Source organism: Pyrus communis, chromosome 3 (genome assembly GCF_041283825.1).
Source record: "Pyrus communis isolate YQ-2024b chromosome 3, ASM4128382v1, whole genome shotgun sequence".
NCBI lineage: Eukaryota > Viridiplantae > Streptophyta > Magnoliopsida > Rosales > Rosaceae > Pyrus > Pyrus communis.
The window spans coordinates 9,508,282-9,513,450 of NC_142567.1; the positions used below are offsets into that span (position 1 = coordinate 9,508,282).

At 32.3% G+C, this 5,169-nt stretch overlaps 1 long non-coding RNA gene across 1 annotated transcript; it reads right to left on the minus strand.

Moving 5' to 3' along the window:
* Positions 1-268: 268 nt before the first annotated feature.
* Positions 269-1,916, minus strand: LOC137715748 (uncharacterized). Its single transcript, XR_015960640.1, has 2 exons — positions 1,714-1,916; positions 269-885 (listed from the first exon to the last, which is right to left on the minus strand). It is a non-coding gene; the product is annotated as an uncharacterized LOC137715748 (long non-coding RNA).
* Between the last annotated feature and the right edge of the window lie 3,253 nt (positions 1,917-5,169).

Consider the following 5,169-nt stretch of genomic DNA (forward strand, 5'->3'; position numbering starts at 1 on the left):
TGCACTATCGTTCTCTACCTTTTTTTTTTTTTTTTTTTTTCTGATTTTAATTTTTTTATATAATGGATGTGGCTGTCTGCGTGCATTGTTATATGTGTGCTCATTGTGCTTTTCATCCTCTATTTATATATATATATATATGTATGTATGTATATATATGTGTATATGTATATATGTATGTATATATATGTGTATATGTATTTATCGCCCACGCCTCACGCTTTTAATGCATTGGTTTCTACATAAGCAACTAAAAAGATGTAGCACCTAAGAATCAATGAACAATTGGGACATCTTACTCATATGTGAGTCTCAATCCCTATTTCAAATCCCTATAGAACAAAAGTCCTATTTCTTCTTCAAATTGAATCGACATCATTGATCAAGCAATTAAACATTCCTACTAGCAAATAATTGACCCAAGAGTTGAGCAGATATATAGGGATTGGAAAAAGGGGACGCAATTATACTATATAATTTAACAAAAGTAAAGGTCAACACAACTCTTCAAATTAAACTATATATCTAATTTTGCCAGAAAACTTTGTAAAATTGATAGTTTACCTGATATAAGCACTTAATTTTCCTATTTAAAACAGTTTACCCATTCATAAGTAAAATATAGCTTAAGCTTAATTTATTAACAGCTTAATGCAGTTCAAAAGTATTTTCTGTTGTGGCGAGAAGGAGATACTACAGCCAACCCGCCTTAACTTTTTACTTTTTCCATATGCATATGTACAGTTTACCTGCACCCTCATACCATGTGTCTTGAGCTGTTATCTATCCTCCACTAGCAGCATTTTCGCTCTTTTGCACAGGAACCTCGACAACAAACGATTTCATCTGTCACCGGTTAATGGAGATGTCTTCTGCAAGACTGGACTACAAAGAGGGAGAAAAACAGTATTAGGAAAACACATTATACTCAAAATCATCACACTAAAGATATTTTCAAACAAATCACAATCCATTACACAAAGTGCATCCAACTCCAAGGCAAGACTAAGCAAACACACAAACGGTATAAAAAACCCAATAAAAGTAGAAGTGTAACAATATTGTTATGCATCTGGATTTATTCTCACAGATCACAAATATAAGAATTTGATGATCTTGTTACTCAAGCTCCAAGGAAAAATGAAATAAAATTCAATGGTTAAAATTAATCCTTATGTAAATGAATTCCCCAAATCTATATCATTCAAGTACAACGAAATTCAATGGTTTCAACCAAACAAAAAAATTTAAAAAAAAGTACATATATCCTGATTGACTTGAGTTCAGGATATTCTTGTACAACGTAATTGAAATTTGTGCAAGAGATTCCATGAAAACATAAAATACAAACAAAACTTAATTAAAAGTAGAAAGAAAAACTTGGACATGAGAACCGAAACTAATATTTGTAAGGGGTATAATTTACTCCCATTATCATACTTTCTTTCTCTCACTGTCACAATCCCACCCACCGAATCGAAGATCCGCACGAATAGGTGACATCCTCACTCACAATTTTTCTCTTCTCTCCCTATTGTATAAACACATTGTACCATAAAATGGCTTTACATTAGAGAGGGAGCGAGGGAAGAAAGAGAGTGCAGAGAGAAAGCGCACAGAGTCATAAATCTTGAAACATCCCAACGTTACAAAAGCAGTAGTACAAAGTGAGCACCAATGATACCGCACCAGTACAAAGAGCATATCATTCACCAGCTAATCTAGCTTGAAATGATAGGGAAAGAACCTTGACTGAGATCTTCAATCCACTGAGACAGCCCAAATGAATAGAAAAAAACAAAATTAATAAACACGAGGACAAAGAACTTGAGAAGTAGAAACAAACTTATATGCACAAAAATTTTGTGCAAGTAAACAAACATCCAGTTGTACTGAGACTTGAATGATCCATGTTTTCTAATATAAGTTAAACCCAACCATGAATTTACAAAAAATTTAGGTAGAATTATTAACATAACTCAGAGAAGAAGAAAAAAAAAAACCTCAACCTTGCATTTAAATTTCTCACATCACTTAAACCCGACAAATTTAACTAATTAGATTCATTCACAAAATAGATTTTAACATAACCTCAAAGAGTTTCTTCTAACCAAGTAAACCATTACTCAACAAAAAACATGTAGACAAAGCTCTTATCAAAATCACAATATTGTAATGAACAGGAACTTCAAAATAATCTCAGAAGTAGCATCTCAAAGCAAAAATGTCAAAATCTTATCCTTTTTCTCAATTTTCCGTTCAAGGGAAACCCAACCTAAATTTAAGGTAAAAGATTTGACAAACTAAAAAAATGTAAAATTACGAAATTATCTGACCCTTTTTTTAAATCACAGAATAAACATTTTTCATCATCGTCACAATCATTTTGGGGAACCAAATCTCAAGAAATATAAATATCATCCTATTTAGTTCACTTCTTCATAAGGAATAAAAGAACTCGAAACGTATTCAAGGTAGAGCAAGCAAAGGATTTAGAAGATAAAGACCCTTTTTTAGCAACATCTAATTTAAGCATTAGTCTATACTGCATGAATACAATATATGATACTACCAAACAAAGGAGTTGAAGTGGAGAATGAAACACATAGAGACCGATTAACAGAATAAGAATCATTTACCCTTCCCTATGCAAAAAACATAACCAAAATCCCAACCTTCTCAGAAAACTACAGTCATTTTTACAAATTTCCATGAGCCAACACTGGAAAATGAAAATGACAAAGCAACATAGAAGGAGGCGGACAAAAGAAATCAAAGAATCGAACACTCTTCATTAGCAAAATCGTTTGAGAAATCAGACGAAAATAAGCCAAAGAAAAAAAAAAATCAAATCTTAAAAGGACCTTGTTCCGGAAAGGAAGGATGTCGAGGCTAGTGGGAAGCTCCACCGATTCCGCCATATTTGCAATTTGTAGAGAGAGGAAAGAAGGAGAAAAGGAAAGGAGAGTTAGAGGAGGTAGAGAACACAGACATAACCAAATAAGTGCCTAAACCAAAAACCAAAAAAAATAAACACTTAAACACAGAATAATGGATGTCGTTGTAGACCATTTTAATGAAACGAATAAATATTGAGAAGTACTAACTGTCAAACTAACCTGACGAACTTCTCTTGCTGAAAATTCATGACCACAACTTATTTTCAACAGAATCTCCAAACGGAAAGTTAACCTCTGAACGTTTGAATTACCCGAAGAACTTCCTCATGCACCACCAAATTCCGAAAAGCAGTCCTTTGACAATGATTCAAAGTGAAATAAAGTGAATTCAACATAGAAACTTCTGTAATTTCACAACATGTTTCCTAAAATTACTCGCCTATAGAGTACTGTCAAACCCACTTATAAAAATCGATTGCCCCAACTAAAATTCAACATGAACACAGAGAGATTAAATGGTTAATACCAAAATCTTGCCCCAACTGTAATTGATAACCTGCCCCCTTCCAGTTTAAACTTTATAGGATGCTTTTCTTTAACCCTAGTTCTTGTCAATCAGTGAAGAGTAATAACACATACAGATAGGTCTGGCAAACGGATCGTGTCTATTGTGTTCGTGTCGTTTTCTTGTAACACCTGTTATTTTAACGGGTCGTGTCGTGTCACACCCATTATCTTAACGGGTCCTTAACAGATCGGGTCACTTTACCCAACGACTCGTTATGACCCGCTATGACCCATTAAGAAAAATGTTTTTTTTCTTAAATTTGCACATACCACACATTACCACATAAATATTACTTCAAATCATTAAAACACATTTTTCGTTTAAGTACTACATCTACACTTGAAAATAAGAGCCTAATAAACAAACATTCATACACTACTAATCTATTACAAAATATCAAATGTGCAAGGATAAGCAAAATGAAAGAGTTTTTGTTTTCAAGGTTGTGAAGCCTTTCTCAAAAGTTTAAACCTTACCAATGGAACTCAAAAGCTTGCATGTTATTCCTTTTACAAAATCCTCAATTTTCATCGATCATCATGACATAAGATTTTGTGGTATCCACTAGTGTAAATATTTTAAATTGAAGATCGAATTCATCTCTGAATGTTTGTTTTTTGCGATTTTTGGCGTATGCAATCATGAAACATATACAAACAAGTTTGACGGTTGGATCATTGAAATTATTTTCATAGAATGCGTATCTCATCAAAACGATAGATTCACTAACACTTGGAGTTTATTTATACTTTTATTAAGTATAACATAAGATTTTTTGGTATCTACTAGGGTAAATATTTTAAATTGAACATCGAATTCATTTATTGTATTCATATAGGGTCAATGACTGTAGCTGTTAAAATAATCAAAATCGGAGTTAAAATAATCGTTAAATCGTGATTTTTCGTTGATAACCGTTGAAAAGTTTTGTCTCATTACTTGATCTCTGAATGTTTGTTTTTTGAAATTTTTGGCGTATACGATCTCGAAGTATATACAAACATGTTTGACGGTTGGATCGTTGAAACTAGTTTCATAGAATGCGTATCCCATCAAAACAATAGATTCACTAACATTTAAGAGTTTATTCATACTTTCATTAAGTATAACATAAGATTTTGTGGTATCCACTTCTGTAAATATTTTAAATTGAAGATCGAGTTCAGTTATTGTATTTGTATAGAGTCAAGGAGTGTAGATGTAAAAAAATCATTAAAATCGGAGTTAAAATATCCGTTAAATCGTGATTTTTCATTGATAACCGTCGAAAGGTTTTATCCCTTTACTTGATCTCTGAATGTTTCTATTTTGCGAGTTTTAGCGTATACGATCTTGAAGCATATACAAACAAGTTTGACGGTTGGATCGTTGAAATTAATTTCGTAGAATGCGTAACCCATTAAAATGATAGATTCACTAACACTTGAGTTTATTCATACTTTCATTAAATATAACATAAGATTTTGAAGTATCCACTAGTGTAAATATTTTAAATTGAAGATCGAGTTCATTCATTGTATTCACATAGGGTTAAGGAGCGTGGCTGTAAAATATCATCAAAATCGGAGTTAAAATAACCATTAAATCGTGATTTTTCAATGATAATCGTCGAAAACTTTTGTCCAGTTACTTGATCACTGAATATTTGTTTTTTGCAAATGTTTGACAATTGGATCGTTGAAATTAGTTTCATAGAATGCG